This window comes from Helianthus annuus, chromosome 16, assembly GCF_002127325.2.
Source record: "Helianthus annuus cultivar XRQ/B chromosome 16, HanXRQr2.0-SUNRISE, whole genome shotgun sequence".
Classification (NCBI taxonomy): Eukaryota; Viridiplantae; Streptophyta; class Magnoliopsida; order Asterales; family Asteraceae; genus Helianthus; species Helianthus annuus.
In genome coordinates this window covers 100563689-100581037 of record NC_035448.2, presented here as the reverse complement: position 1 = coordinate 100581037, position 17349 = coordinate 100563689, and the positions used below count along the sequence as shown (strand labels likewise).

General features: G+C 37.2%; 1 long non-coding RNA gene across 3 annotated transcripts; it reads right to left on the bottom strand.

Annotated features, from left to right (window-relative positions):
* Positions 1–7777: 7777 nt before the first annotated feature.
* Positions 7778–16376, bottom strand: LOC110916357. 3 transcript variants are annotated; one of them, XR_002579669.2, is made up of 4 exons: positions 16173–16376; positions 15592–15658; positions 8647–8713; positions 7778–7841 (listed from the first exon to the last, which is right to left on the bottom strand). It is a non-coding gene; the product is annotated as an uncharacterized LOC110916357 (long non-coding RNA). The 3 variants fall into 3 exon arrangements; XR_002579671.2 differs by lacking the exons at positions 15592–15658; positions 16173–16376 and adding an exon at positions 9228–9420; XR_002579670.2 differs by lacking the exons at positions 7778–7841; positions 8647–8713 and adding an exon at positions 14723–14786 and having other exon boundaries at positions 16173–16365.
* Between the last annotated feature and the right edge of the window lie 973 nt (positions 16377–17349).

The window sequence follows — 17349 nt, the reverse complement described above, 5'->3', positions numbered from 1 at the left end:
ACTTTAAACTCACTAACAAGTCATGAAACTCACTAAGTAACTATAACATCACAGACAAAAATCTGAGAAAAACGTTCTAATTAAGACAAAAACATATGATTCAGAAACAACCATATATAACACATATCTGATAAAAAACCAAGAGTTACAAAACTCTATACAACTCAGAACAATGTCTGAAAACTTGAATCACATGATTCAACACCATGAAAAGTCACATGACCCTTTTTTAAATCAGAACCAAGTCTGAACCTTTTGGCGAAACCTAGAATCACACGATTCTACACATCAGATAACAAATTACAGCTAAAAACACTCGGTAGAATAAAAACAAAGAACGTTTTCAACCAAAAAAAAAAACATCCCACCAACCAGAGAAACAAACAGGGCTGTAACACATATCCGAGAATAATCTTCACAACATTACTGGTTAAGACACATGAACCACACAGTTCGACTAACCAAATAAGAAGATTTTAAACAATACGAAGAACAGATAGAAACCAACACTACGATCTAATCGGGACAAGACTCAACAAAACGAAGAATCAAGAAACTACCCTAGACCAGTGTGGAAGAAAACAAACATCACCTAGACCAATGACCTAATATCACTACGATCGGCGATAAACAACAAACACATAAGACCACAACACCGGGATCCTACATAACCTCACCACGGTCGGACTCAAAACATGAAAACCCCAAGACCAGTGAGATAAAGGCAAACACTGTTGAAGAATACATCTTCAAGAAAGCATAACCTTTACAAGAAACACAATCATACAACGATTCCAATAACCAAAGGAATACATGACTGTCACAAAAGCCACACATGTGATCACACCGAAAAGCCACACAACTTTAAGGCAAACAATATGTCACAAGACATACAAGTCTAACAACAGACTTAGAAAGACAGAACCACACGATCCTGCAGCACAATCAAACTGATAACAACAAAAAACAGTCACATGAGACTAAGAACACCTGAACCATATAACCTAATTGATTGAAAAATTTTACATCCCATCTCACTAACTACTCCTTTATCACAGAAAACTATCCGAACCATGGAAACGTATTTTTCAAGAAGTATACAGTAGTTTTAATAAAACCAATTCAATCACATAAAGAACCTGTTATAGGCTTTAAATCGACATTCAATGTCAAAGACCATGTGCCATCAAATATATACCACTTTGATTCATCACGTTTTGTGAAACAACTTGTGCATTAACACAATAATGAACCTCTGCACTATAACAAAGTGACAACAAGAAGCTCACAATGTATAACCCAACTCAACACTCACAAATTGCTATACAAACGTTATCACCTCAACTAATCCTATAATGATAAATTTTTAAGAGAACATATCATAAGACAAAAAATAAATCTTTCAACATGAAAACGAACCGCACAATTCTACTAACAAGTTTAAACTAAACACCCAAAATATATCAGCAACAAATATTGAAACCAATCTGAATGTTTAACAAAGAATCACAAGATTCTATAACACTATCCCAACTGGACAAAACCTCTCAAACATCCAAGTATACACATCTCCTAATCAAACTATCATCAGGACAACAGCATCCTACAAGACCTACAAATAAGCTTGCAATCGGATAAAAAATCTGACAAGAACTTAGGGATACTTGAAATAAATTTATGAGAAAAAACACCAAACCGAGAGGAATATCTGAAATATGAAGATGAGTTACAAACTTAAATCACAGTCAAAACAAACAAAGCAGCATATAGCCTATACACTAAGGATGATGTCACGTGATGTAAAACAATATACCAGTTTAAACAAAACAGAATAGCACAGTTCAAGACATAAAACTGATAGCAAATAGGTTAAAACATGCTATATCAGATAAGAACTCCTAACCAACAATCACAATGATTGAAACAAGATATCCTAGTCAACAATACAGGTTCCTATATATGAACACCACGGTTCAACTATCCAAGAAACAAGAGCATAGACATTACAGCACAAAAGTCAAGAAAAAACAACCTTAAACCTAAACATGCAAAAGATCCAACAGGATATCCACAATGACCATCAAAACCAAATTACATGACATTTATTTTACAATTTTTTTAAGAAAGATGGTTCAAGAAGAAACTTTCAACTAAAAACCGTCATTTACAAAAAAACTACATGTAAAACAGGTTATGAGAAGATTGATGACAGGAAACCTTCACCACAAACATCCTGAATAAAACAAACAGATTGGCTATGCTTCTTGAAGTAACAGTTACAAAACCGCCAGAAGACAATCAATACTCAAACAAGCACAGACTCACAGAGTGAACCCTCTCTGTATCCCCAATATCAATAACCGGTCCTCACTACCCCGGCATCAACAACTACACCAATAACAATACAAAAATAAAGGAGAAAACAGATCGGAACAAACTCACAGAGTAGGCTCCAAGCAAGATCAATCCTGTAACCTTTAAGGGTTACAAAGATCAGATCAGAAAAAAACTCCTCGAACTTCAACGCCAATCAAATCCGCTCAACATGCCAAATCAAGCATCCGATTATCCGAACGAAACGTCATCGAATTGGTCCAAAAGCTGCAGCATCTCCACATCAAACAGCTTGTTGCGGACTGACGGGTTACATGCCGTTATCAAGATCATGGAAGAGAGCTGACACGTCATCAAACAGCTTGTTGCGGACTTCTTCGCCCAGTAGACATCTACTGGCTGTAAGAATGATTAACCTTTCTAGTTCTTGTTTAGATCCATTTCACCACTGTCACCCCATTTGGAGAAATATTCCTGAGCTCCAAACACCATCAGATCCACATGCCCTTTAAGCTTATTAACCCAAGAGCCTCAGTAAAAAACCTAAACAGCTCCTGCCTAACCGAATAATCCACATCAAACACAACCCCAGGCCTAAAAGTAGGCACATTAAATTGATACACCTACTGCTGACTCAGATCCGATTCAGAAGCCTTAAAGAAATGGGCTGAAACCTCCGGCCCAATCAAGAACGTAATGTTCTTGTTCAACAGATTAAGTGTAAACACACTCCCCAATTTAGGGTACTCTTGTCTCAGCATAACAATTGGGCCTTTCAAGAACCGGAAAAGCCCACTGAAAACCGGCCATGCGTTGACCACCGGTGGCAGACGTTTACGGGTTCTTCTTCACACCGTTTCCGGCAAAGAATACATCACTCCGGAACAATTACGAAAAGAGATTGTATTGAGATATTAAGAAATTAGGGCGTGTATCGTTGATCGATGTTGCGGATAGCGTCGGTGTTGATTCAAATCTACACAACTAAAATAGATTTGAAACAGATCTACAAAGAACCCAGCGGAAAGAAGACCAGAGAAACCCTAGATCTCCAACAGATCTTCAACGACACAGTGAACGAAGACCAGAAAAGAACCTAGATCTTCAATAAATAACCCCACGAGCACTCTTATGGCTCTGATACCATGTCAAAAGAACATGAATTCATAACCAGTAACTTTATATTTCTCTCTACAACTTCAATACAAAGAACAAGAAATGTACTGAAGAGATACACGAAAAATAACTTCTCAACTCACACACAGATCATCAACACGATGACCTGCACACTCTGATCTATACTACAAACGATGATCTTAACACAAGATCACTAGAACAACAAGACCTAGCAAACCCTAAGAGAGAAGAAAATTAGGTGCGTGCAACTACTTCTGATGTCAACACAGGCGTTCTTTTATCAGCCCCACTTGATGTCTGCTAGTGTCCACAAGAGGCCCACTTCCAAGCCCAAACAGCAACTGATGTCCAGTCGAAGCCCAAACATGTATGTACCAGCCCAGCACATGTAGAAGAATCTTGACAAGCCCAAACATGTATCCGCAGCCCAGCACATTACCAAATATAAAACAACCACAACAATCAAACAAAGAATTAATAATAAAGAAAATTAAATTGGAACTTGGTTTATATTTTTTAACACTAATCGACTTAAATAACAACCACCAGCCACCATCACCACCCACCACTTGTGTAGCAACCCAACCCTCTAATCGACTTAAATAACAAGATTCAACCGACATAAACTACAAAAAAAATCAATCCACTTAAACAACAAGATTCAATCATTAGGAACTACAAAATTTGGTCGACTGAAACTAAAAAAAAACTGATCTCGACTTAAACTACAAAAAACTTAATTGACTTAAACAAAAAAAAATTAATTACGAAATTCAATCTACTTAAAAAACAAAATTCAGTCTGTGAATCACTATTAAATAAGCTAATCACCTCCAATTTTAAACCATCGCCATCATTATTGCGTAAAAAACCTCCGATTCCAAACCACCCCCAACAATCATTACCACCATCTCTCTTTTGTCATGGTGGTGTATGTCTGAAACTTAAACCCACCTACTTCTACCATTGTTGTCTTTATTGAATAGGTGTAATTTGGGAGAAAGATAAACCCTAACGAGCACGACAGTCTGAGCCATTTAGGGGAAATCACCACCGCCGTTGTCTAACCACAAGTCCGGCCACATCTGACCCACTACCGAATCTCAGATCGTCAGATACCAAATTTGACCCTAACACCAAATCACAAATATGTAGAGGGAGAGAGACAGAGATTGGGGGAGAAAGCGGAAGAAGAGATAAGGTTTTATAATTTTGTAAACAAATAGGGAGAATTACCAATCTACCCTCATGTGCAAAGCACATCATATATTTAACTAAAAAATTTAACTAGGTTAGGGTCAAAGGACCTAAGGTGTAACGAGTTTTACAAATAAAGGATTGTGACTGTAATTATTGAAGTTAAAGGCTATCCATTGCAATCCGACACAAACATAAAGGACGAAAAGTGTAATATTCCCTAAAAACAAATTTAGCCCTATGCGAGATAAAAAAAATTGGGTCCAATTCGAAAATCTCAATTTAATATAAACTTATCAATCTCTAAAATTTATGTTGATGTAATTTAAATAGTTATTTAAATGTCACTAAAAAACAAAAAAATAAGCTAAAATAAAGAATTTGGAGACGCAAGGATTAGAACCCATGTCTCCTTGTTGTTTAAGCAAGACAGTAACCACTAGTACAAGAGCTCATTTGTGTTATCTCTCGATTCAGTGCATATATATTCTATCTTATATATATTCAGTGCATATATATATTCTATCTTATACAATGCGAATTCTATACAAAACTAAAAAGATTTGGACCCTAGGAGAATTTGGGCCTTGTGCCGTCGTTCACCCCTCACCCCATACGGGCTGGCCCTGAATTAACGAATACACCAAAGTATTCAGCAAAACATGTCGTGTTATTATCAATACATACGCTATATTAAGAATACATATGTAGTGTGATCATCAATACATATTCTATATTATAATTAAAGTAAAATCACCAACAAATAGTGTAATAAGTAAGAATTAGGGATGGCAACGGGTCGGGTTTCAGACAGGTTTAGGCAATCCAACCCCAAACCCAAAGAGATAAGCTTGTCCCAAACCCATCCCAAAACCCGTGGAGTTTCTATTGGGTAATTGCCCGCGGGTTTCAAATAAACTCATTAAATTAAAAAAAATATTACCCGTGAGGCATACCTAACCAAAACCTGATGGGTATCTATCTAGTAAGGACTAATCAACTAAATTTAACATTATCACTATAAAAATATACCAAATAACCACAATGTACATAAATAAAATAACAAAATGTATATAGAATATACTAAAATGCATAGATGAAAAGAGTAGTCTATGCCAATAAGGGGGTGTTTGGGATTCCTTCTCAATAAGGACTTATTAACTTATATAAGTCATAAGTGAGAAGTTAGACTCAAAAATAACTTTTTAAAATACAAAACCTTCTTAAATAAGTTAATCCAAACACTACAAAAATAACTTATTAACTTTTATCTATACTATATTATAATGAATGAGGGAGTGGTATTTTAAGATACCAAAAAAAATAAGAAATCCCCCTCCCCCCTTTATTTATAGAAAGACCCCTAAAATAAGGGTAGTTTGGTCCTTTAAACACTATTTATTTTTTAGCCCCTAAACTTATTACACTTAAATCCTTGAGGTTTTAACAAAATTATAAATAATTAGTTACAATTCACCCCTCCGCAACAAACTTGTAATTGTTTTACGTGTTCTTGACATATCTTATAAACTATACTGTTCACAAAAAAAAAAAAAAAAAAAATCCAAAGATAGCATGACGGCCTACACATTTTTGTCAACGTTTCGGTAGCTGTCTTGTCCAATATCAACGCACAGATTAAAAGACACAAGTCCATAATGCTTTAATGTACAAGTAATTAATACTTATGATCTAATGCGCCTAATCTACAAAGATGGCTCCATCTATTCAAACAAAAAGCATTAAAAGTACCGTAACATAAAATGAAGATATTGTGTGTCACATTTTATTTTATTAAAACTGACTAATATCTATACTTAGATATATCTTATAAAAACTTAAAACTAACCAAAACAAACTTCCTAAATAAAAGGGTGCCAAATCTAAAATTAAACCCTAATACACTTTTATAGCTACTACTATAAATACATAGCAGGACACCCCTATATCTATTGCTAAACAAAGTTAAAAAATGGATTCACTTCTGAATTCAATTGTTGCGAAAAACCAAGCATGCGAGATTGAAAATTCTAAGGTCAGTTCTGTTATATCGTAGCAGTGAATAATTGTTTTCTTTTATTTACTTTTATGTGAATGTTAACTTGTTTGATTTTTCAAATTCAGTTGCAAGTGAATAATTGTTTTCTTTTATTTACTTTTATGTGAATGTTAACTTATTTGATTTTTCAAATTCAGTTGCAAGATGAACATGCCAATTTAAACAACCCAGTTGTCAAACAAACTTCTAAGGTATTGATTTTGCTGGTTTTTAAGTATTATTTTTGCGTATATCTTTCATATTAACATGTTTGTTATGTTATTATATGTGTGTTTTATTGCAAGATGATGGTGATAAAAGTGTTGATATTATTTCTTATGGTACAATGTTTAGTCCATAAAAGTCTAATCTTCAATGTGAATTTAGTGAAGAGGTAATTTTAAGGTTTATTTAATCTTTTCTAACTTTTGTATTCAATTTTTGTCCTTTTTAAGGATTAGAAGTTTGAGACTCAAAGGGAGAGATCCAAGAGACTCTGTTAATGGAAATGGAGTGAGGTTATTAATTTAGACGATTCCGAGGACAATGACAAAGAAGAGGAATTAGAAGATACTGCCGATTCAAGCACAAACCAGAAAATCGGATTAAAAATACCTCGAGTGTCAATTCAGAAGCGGAACATATTCATGCAGCCTATATGAAATATATCAAGTATTTTTATGTTTTTTTTTCATTTTCAGTTGTTATGTTTGATCTAGACGTATTAATAAAGTTTATTTTATATTTGAACTTTATTTTTTGTGTTAATATAATGCATTTATTGACCATATTAATAAAGTTCAAAATAAAGCTGGTATCATAAATTTACAAGTCAACTGAACTTATATAAGTTAATATCCTAATGTTTGTAAGACCCAGCTTATTTTACTAAATTTAATAACCTAAAAACCTTGCATTTAACGCCAAAATGACGACTTTACAAAAACTTTCATAGTTTAACCCAAAATTAACACAACCTTCGTGTATTTTTGTTACAAACCACATACAAGACAGTAACTACCATTAATTTACATAGTTTCTAACACAAAGTTTGGATGCGGAAGCGTTCTAAAAATGTGTGTGTTCGGTTCGATTCATTTGCTTGATCTTCATCCTTTTTCTTGGTACCTGAGAACTAACATTTAAAACAAGCATTAGTACTAACACTCTTGGTAATTACGTATTCGAATCAGGTCCGAACACGGATTCGAGAAAATGATCAAAACAACTTTTGTCAAACAGGGCTCCACCGTAATTTACGGTGTCACCGTAAATTACGGTGGCTTCTGGTCATTTGGGATCTACCGTAACACAGTAGAGACTCACCGTAAATAATTTCAGGCCACCGTAAATTACGGTACTACCGTAATTTACGGTAGACTCTGCACATCTCTTCCTTGTTTAAAATGCAGTTTTCTTGCTGATTCGCTATGAGTCGAAACAACACAAATTCGCATAAATTGATGCGCGGCTGGGCTAGTACTTCATACTTGTTTTGGTTTATAACATTACTCAACTATTCTTGAGCGGGCATGCTTACGAAATCAACTTACACCCTAGATTACAAGACATAATATTTGGTTGTTTATACTATTTTCATGCATCGGATATACACCTTAGCTCCTATATTAAGAACAAGATTTCTTAATTTGGGTATGGTGTTCGTTACACGGCATACTTATCATGTAATTCACGCATTGTGTAATAAGGTCATGCTTCATGCTTATTACCATAACTTGTTTGACCCGTTTGGGTGTTAAACTTACACACCATTTCGGATATGTAAGATTTCATGCATTTTCACTGGTTTTGACCCATTTACTTGTTTAAGGCACTAATCATATTCGTGACGTATTGGTAAATCTTGGTCGTCGTGTTTCAAAATTGACTACATAAAACTAACAATAAGGTATAATGTAACGAAACGATAAATTTCGTACCTTTAGAGCGCGCCTTTTCCTCGTGATTTCCCCTCGGCTTGTCCGCTAGAGGAACCGGACTCTTTGCCTAGAAAATTCAGTTTTCACAACATGTTTAGAACTCTTTTCATGACCATAATCACATCATTATGGACCATTATCAAATCTGCGTTTTTATCCAAATTTTAACATTTAAGTCCTCACTTAGGCATTTCTACAAACACCTAGCGGGTCAGATTTTTCCACCTTCATAAACAAGTTCGTGACTTTAAGATCTGCCATCAAATTTCACTATAATAGCAATTTTGCATACAATTAGTATCAATATCACTGAAATTACTTCTTATAATGAAATTTATACTAGGATTACACTCAAAATCCTAATATTCATCATCAACATACAAAACCCATAACTTAACATTTATGGATTCATGGAATTTTCTTGAATTAGGGCATGATTTCACCTATAGTTGTCTAGGTTTTAACCCTAGACACTATTTCATCTTTAATCTAACTAATTACTATCATGCATCAAATAAATTTCAGATTTTGCTAGATTCATGAGAATTTCAAGTAGTGAATTCTCACAAAATTTTACATACCTCTAGACCCTCTCGCGATGAGGAACACGATTCTAAGCTCGGATTTTGTTTTGGTTAGGATTTGAGCCTTCAATTTGCAAGAAATGGTGATGTTAGGGTTTTGGATATGGGGTTCGCCCCTTTTCTCTGCTTCTGTCGACCAGACCACCAATTTTTGGTGTGTTTGGTTTTGATTTTGTTACTATTAGTAATAAGAGTTTCATTTTTGACAAGTTTAGTCCCTTGACTACCATTTTCTCCAGTTTCAAGTATTTTAACCATAATATGAGTTATTTCTAGACTAGAACTTAACTAGGTTAAGTTCTTAATTGGTAATTTCTTGTTTATTAATTCCTTGAACTTTATAATATACGGGTTTACGTTTTTGGGGTGTTACAAGTCCACCCCCCCTTAAAAGGGGTTTCGTCCCCGAAACCGAATTACGTACCAAATAATGTAGGGTAGAGACGCCGCATCTCCTCTTCGGATTCCCAAGTAGTGTCTGACCCTTTTCTGTGGTCCCACTTAACCTTGACTTGATTTATCACTTTGTTCCTCAAGCTTTTCTCTTTACGATCTAAAATCACAATCGGTTTCACTGCATAGTTGAGACTGTTATCCACCTCGATATCATCGTAGTGGACATGAGTGGTCTCGTCGGCCAAACATTTCCGGAGATGTGATACGTGAAATGTGTTATGAATCCCACTCAATTCTTCGGGTAATTCAAGTCGATAAGCTACCTTACCAACTCGTTCAATGATTCTAAATGGCCCAATGAATCTCGGGCTTAACTTTCCCCTTTTTCGGAATCTAATAATACCCTTCCATGGGGAAACCTTTAGCATGACCATTTCGCCAACTTGGAACTCGATTGGCCTATTTCTTTTGTCTGCGTATGCCTTTTGTCGGTCTTGAGCCGCCTTTAAATGTGTCCGAACTATGTCAATTTTCGCATTTGTAGCTCGGATTACGTCAGTTGGTGCTAGCCCTCGCGGGCCCACCTCTCCCCAACATACCGGAGTCCGACACTTTCTGCCATATAATAGCTCATACGGGGCCATTTTAATGCTCGCGTGATAGCTATTATTATACGCGAATTCGACCAAGGGTAAATGGACATCCCAACTACCCCCAAAGTCAATAATGCAAGCCCGTAGCATATCACCCAATGTTTGTATTGTTCTTTCTCTCTGCCCATCCGTTTGTGGATGGTAAGCAGTGCTAAGGAACAATTTGGTTCCCATCTGTTCTTGGAATTCACGCCAGAATTTCGAGGTAAACCGAGTATCTCTGTCTGATACAATGGATATCGGTACCCCATGCCTTGCTATGATTTCATTGGTGTATACCTCCGACATTTTCTCAGATGTATAGGTTTCACGAATCGGAATAAAGTGGGCGCTTTTAGTTAACCTATCCACGACCACCCAAATAGCGTCAAAACCACGACTTGTTTTAGGTAGTTTAGTCAATAGGTCCATCGTGATTTGCTCCCATTTCCAAACCGGAATTTCTAACGGTTGGAGCTTACCATACGGCTTTTGGTGTTCCGCTTTGACTTGTAGGCATGTCAAGCATTTTTCCACATATTTCACAGTGTCTCGCTTCATTCCGGGCCACCAATAGTTTTGCTTCAAGTCATGATACATTTTGGTCGCCCCCGGGTGAATGGAATAACGGGATTTATGAGCTTCATCAAGGAGAAGCTTCTTAACACCACATGTGTTGGGGACCCAGATTCTATTAAAACGAGTTCTTAGGCCGTGACTGCCCACTTCAAGGTCTTTAACTTGACCAATAATTCTTTCCTTTTTCCAGTTTTCCGCCTTTACAGCTTCATCTTGTGCTTCTCGAATTCGTTCTAGTAAACTTGAAGTCACAACCAGTTGCATTGATCGTACCCGTATCGGGGCATAATCTGTTTTGCGACTCAGCGCATCGGCAACTACATTGGCCTTACCGGGGTGGTAATGTATTTCGCAGTCATAGTCCTTGACGGTTTCTAACCACCGCCTTTGCCGCATGTTTAATTCCTTCTGGTCGAAGAAATATTTCAAGCTTTTATGGTCGGTAAAGATTGTAAACTTTACTCCGTACAAGTAATGTCTCCATATCTTTAAGGCAAACACCACCGCCGCCAATTCTAAGTCGTGAACCGGATATTTATTTTCATGAATCTTCAATTGCCTCGAGGCATAGGCGATAACCTTGCCTCGTTGCATTAACACGCATCCGAGCCCCAATTGAGAAGCGTCCGAGTAAACCACCATGTCTTCAGTCCCTTCCGGTAAGGTCAGTACCGGAGCGTGGGTCAACTTTTCCTTGAGTGTTTGGAAAGCTTCCTCTTGCTTAATGCCCCACACAAACTTTTCCTCCTTACGAGTTAATTTGGTCAAGGGTAAGGCAATTTTGGAGAAATCCTGTATGAATCTCCGATAATATCCCGCAAGCCCTAAAAAGCTTCGGATTTCCGAGGGATTTCTTGGAGGGCTCCATTTTGTCACAGCTTCTATCTTTGACGGATCTACTAGTACTCCATCAGCACTAATAAGATGCCCAAGAAACTGTACTTCCCGTAACCAGAAAGCACACTTCGTGAATTTTGCATACAGCTTCTCTCATCTAAGTGTGTCTAATATCTCCCGCAAATGACACACGTGCTCGGCTTCACTCTTTGAATATACCAGAATGTCGTCGATAAATACAATTACCGACTTATCTAGCATGGGTTTGCAAACCCGGTTCATGAGGTCCATGAAAGCCGCGGGCGCATTGGTCAATCCGAAAGGCATTACGAGGAATTCATAATGCCCGTACCTCGTACGGAAAGCCGTTTTGGGTACGTCCTCCTCCTTGACTTTCAATTGGTGATAACCGGATCAGAGATCAATTTTGGAAAACCAACTTGCTCCTTGCAGTTGGTCGAATAAATCGTCGATTCTTGGAAGTGGGTATCGATTCTTCACCGTGAGTTTGTTTAACTCCCGGTAATCGATACACATGCGCATACTGCCATCTTTCTTTTTCACGAATAAGACTGGTGCGCCCCACGGAGACACACTCGGTCGGATAAATCCCTTGTCAAGAAATTCCTGAATTTGAGACATCAATTCTTGTAACTCCGACGGTGCAAGTCGGTATGGCGCCTTGGCCACGGGTTTCGCGCCCGGAATCAACTCGATTCCGAACTCTACCTCCCGTTCTGGCGGTATCCCCGGTAGTTCTTCCGGAAACACGTCTTCATAATCTCGCACGACTGGTACATCCCCAATTTTGAGGAGTTCCTTTTCCGTTTCGCTCGCATATACCATAAAGGCCTTGCATCCATGTTTCATGAGTTTGCGAGCTTCTAGCATTGAGCATATCACCGGGTTACCTCCCTTTTCTCCATATATTGTAACTTGCTTTCCGCTAGGAGAAGTTAGTTTTATTTCCTTTCGGAAACAAACCACTTTTGCGTGGTAACGGGATAGCCAATCCATTCCCACTACCACTTGGAATTCTCCCATCGACATCGGGATCAAGTCTATTGCATATTCCTCGTCATCAATATTCATCGTGTAGTTTTTACATACATCACAGACAATAAAGCTTTTATTATTACCTATCTCTACCTCTAAAGGCATAGGCAATTTTGTTAGAACAAATGAGGGGTGTCGAATAAACCCATATGAAACAAAGGATTTATTCGCACCAGTATCAAATAACACACGTGCGGGAATTGAATTTATAGTGAATATACCTGAGACCACGTCAGGTTCGACCTTTGCTTCAGCAGCGGTCAATTGAAAGGATCTTGCTTTGGCTTTTGCGGCTTCACCTTTTGAATCTTGCCCTTCATTCTTTCCCGCCAATTCTGGGCACTCTGATCTTTTGTGACCCGTTCGGTAACAGTTATAACAAACGGTCACTTTTTCCGGGCATGATATAGCCATATGTCCCGTTTTTCGACATATAGGACATGGCTTATCCTTGAAGCGACATTCACCTTTGTGATTCTTGCCGCAGATTTTGCAACTTGGCGTACCGCTCTTTGCGTCTGATTTCTTTGATGTTTCATTCGTTCTTGCCTTCTTGGTAGGGCTTGGATTTATATCCTGTGCCCTTCGTTCACCCCGCTCTATACTCTTCTTCAACTCAATCTCCCTTTCCCGAGCAGCATTGACAATCTCGGTAAGGGTCTCATACTTTGAAGGGGTTATGAACTCCCTATATTCAGCGCTCAGCATGTTATGGTAGTAATAGACTTTCTGTTCTTCGTTCGTGATCAGATCATCACAGAACTTCATTTTGTCCATAAACACCCCCGTGATCTTGTCTATGGATTCACCCTTGTGTCTGAGTTGCATGAACTCTTCCTTAGTCTTGTTTATAACCGCTTTGGGGCTATGGTGTTTAAGGAACGGCGTCTTAAACTCCTCCCACGTCATGGCCTTAGCCGCTTCGTTTCCAATCTCTTTCTTCTTGTTATCCCACCAATCCTTCGCTTGACCTCTTAATTGACCCGTACCATAAGCTACGTAGTCATTTTCATCACAATGTGTTCTCTCGAACACTCCCTCGATATCGCCTATCCATCGCTGACACACGATTGGATCAACTTCCCCATTATAGATAGGCGGTTTACAAGCTATGAATTCCTTGTATGAACAAGGTTTTCGTTCCCCGGATTTTTCCTTTGCTAGATTTGAATTATCTTCCAGCTTCTTGATTCTTTCTTCTACCACTGATAAAACCGTATTTTGGATTTTATCAATGAAATTCGACAAGCTGTTTTCGATCGCCTTTCCAACTTCTTCGGCAATCACTATTCTCATCTGTTCGGTGACTCTTGGCACCGCATCTCCGTCACCTCCGCTTGCCATCTTTGATACTGAAATGTTTACATATATCGTTAAACATTTCATTTGTAATACATGTTTTACTTGTTTTGATTTGATCAAGTTCGCAACTTGACTCAATCATTCTTGTCTCATGCTTTTCTCGTGTTTGAGTGTGCTTACACACTCTTGATTCTATTATTCTTGTTTCATGCTTTTCTCGTGTTTGAGTGTGCTTACACACTCTTGATTCTATTATTCTTGTTTCATGCTTTTCTCGTGTTTGAGTGTGCTTACACACTCTTGATTCTATTATTCTTGTTTCATGCTTTTCTCGTGTTTGAGTGTGCTTACACACTCTTTTCCATGTATATTCGTTTGTGAATTATTTCTATACTTCTAAATTCTACTTAAGCAATAACTCTTACCGGATGTTGATCAAGCTTGAACCGAACACTTATTGGCAACCTTAAGCTCTGATTACCAACTTGTAAGACCCAGCTTATTTTACTAAATTTAATAACCTAAAAACCTTGCATTTAACGCCAAAATGACGACTTTACAAAAACTTTCATAGTTTAACCCAAAATTAACACAACCTTCGTGTATTGTTGTTACAAACCACATACAAGACAGTAACTACCATTAATTTACATAGTTTCTAACACAAAGTTTGGATGCGGAAGCGTTCTAAAAATGTGTGTGTTCGGTTCGATTCATTTGCTTGATCTTCATCCTTTTTCTTGGTACCTGAGAACTAACATTTAAAACAAGCATTAGTACTAACACTCTTGGTAATTACGTATTCGAATCAGGTCCGAACACGGATTCGAGAAAATGATCAAAACAACTTTTGTCAAACAGGGCTCCACCGTAATTTACGGTGTCACCGTAAATTACGGTGGCTTCTGGTCATTTGGGATCTACCGTAACACAGTAGAGACTCACCGTAAATAATTTCAGGCCACCGTAAATTACGGTACTACCGTAATTTACGGTAGACTCTGCACATCTCTTCCTTGTTTAAAATGCAGTTTTCTTGCTGATTCGCTATGAGTCGAAACAACACAAATTCGCATAAATTGATGCGCGGCTGGGCTAGTACTTCATACTTGTTTTGGTTTATAACATTACTCAACTATTCTTGAGCGGGCATGCTTACGAAATCAACTTACACCCTAGATTACAAGACATAATATTTGGTTGTTTATACTATTTTCATGCATCGGATATACACCTTAGCTCCTATATTAAGAACAAGATTTCTTAATTTGGGTATGGTGTTCGTTACACGGCATACTTATCATGTAATTCACGCATTGTGTAATAAGGTCATGCTTCATGCTTATTACCATAACTTGTTTGACCCGTTTGGGTGTTAAACTTACACACCATTTCGGATATGTAAGATTTCATGCATTTTCACTGGTTTTGACCCATTTACTTGTTTAAGGCACTAATCATATTCGTGACGTATTGGTAAATCTTGGTCGTCGTGTTTCAAAATTGACTACATAAAACTAACAATAAGGTATAATGTAACGAAACGATAAATTTCGTACCTTTAGAGCGCGCCTTTTCCTCGTGATTTCCCCTCGGCTTGTCCGCTAGAGGAACCGGACTCTTTGCCTAGAAAATTCAGTTTTCACAACATGTTTAGAACTCTTTTCATGACCATAATCACATCATTATGGACCATTATCAAATCTGCGTTTTTATCCAAATTTTAACATTTAAGTCCTCACTTAGGCATTTCTACAAACACCTAGCGGGTCAGATTTTTCCACCTTCATAAACAAGTTCGTGACTTTAAGATCTGCCATCAAATTTCACTATAATAGCAATTTTGCATACAATTAGTATCAATATCACTGAAATTACTTCTTATAATGAAATTTATACTAGGATTACACTCAAAATCCTAATATTCATCATCAACATACAAAACCCATAACTTAACATTTATGGATTCATGGAATTTTCTTGAATTAGGGCATGATTTCACCTATAGTTGTCTAGGTTTTAACCCTAGACACTATTTCATCTTTAATCTAACTAATTACTATCATGCATCAAATAAATTTCAGATTTTGCTAGATTCATGAGAATTTCAAGTAGTGAATTCTCACAAAATTTTACATACCTCTAGACCCTCTCGCGATGAGGAACACGATTCTAAGCTCGGATTTTGTTTTGGTTAGGATTTGAGCCTTCAATTTGCAAGAAATGGTGATGTTAGGGTTTTGGATATGGGGTTCGCCCCTTTTCTCTGCTTCTGTCGACCAGACCACCAATTTTTGGTGTGTTTGGTTTTGATTTTGTTACTATTAGTAATAAGAGTTTCATTTTTGACAAGTTTAGTCCCTTGACTACCATTTTCTCTAGTTTCAAGTATTTTAACCATAATATGAGTTATTTCTAGACTAGAACTTAACTAGGTTAAGTTCTTAATTGGTAATTTCTTGTTTATTAATTCCTTGAACTTTATAATATACGGGTTTACGTTTTTGGGGTGTTACAATGTTGCAATAAATGGATATTGCAGTTAGATATAGTCAAGCTGAAATTATAAAATATTGCAGTTATTCTTGGTGTCACACCCCAAACAATGACGGAAACATCGGGGCATGGCACTGAGCGAAACAGATTGTCAAGAGAAATTCCATAACAACTAAATTATCGGATAGTTAATATTATATTCCATACCATAACCCATCAAGTAACCAATTATTACAGACATAGATATCTCAAAACAAAACATTGTTCAGACAACTCAGATTCAAATAATAAATTGTCTTTGTTTCTAGACTCTCCTACTTGATTCCGTGAAAAGCAAACAACATCCTAGCATCTCAAACACCTGTCACATGTGTTAAAATAGAGGTCAATACACATAGGTCAATACACATAGTATAAAGGTGAGCATACAAGTTTGATACTATAATAGAGTTCGAAATCGTTTACGCATAACCAGCATGTAACATATACAAAGTGAAGGCAAGTAGGTTATCGACAGAGAAATATGCACAGACGTGACTGCGAGTCGTAGAATGCACAACACATATCCCCACTGGGACACGTGAAGTAAAGCCTTTAACAACCCCTGTCCACGACAGGTGCTGAGTCCAAACTTTAGTACTATCGTTGCTAAGGTGTCAGGCAACAATCACTGTGTTAACATAACATACAAGCATTCATCGAATAACACGTAGCATGCAATAATGGTCAATGTATAAATAGTGTTTGCCTTGTGTGTCGATCATGATTTTTAGAATAAGTAACGTATGTAACACCCAAAAATGCATAAAGCAAAAAAAGGG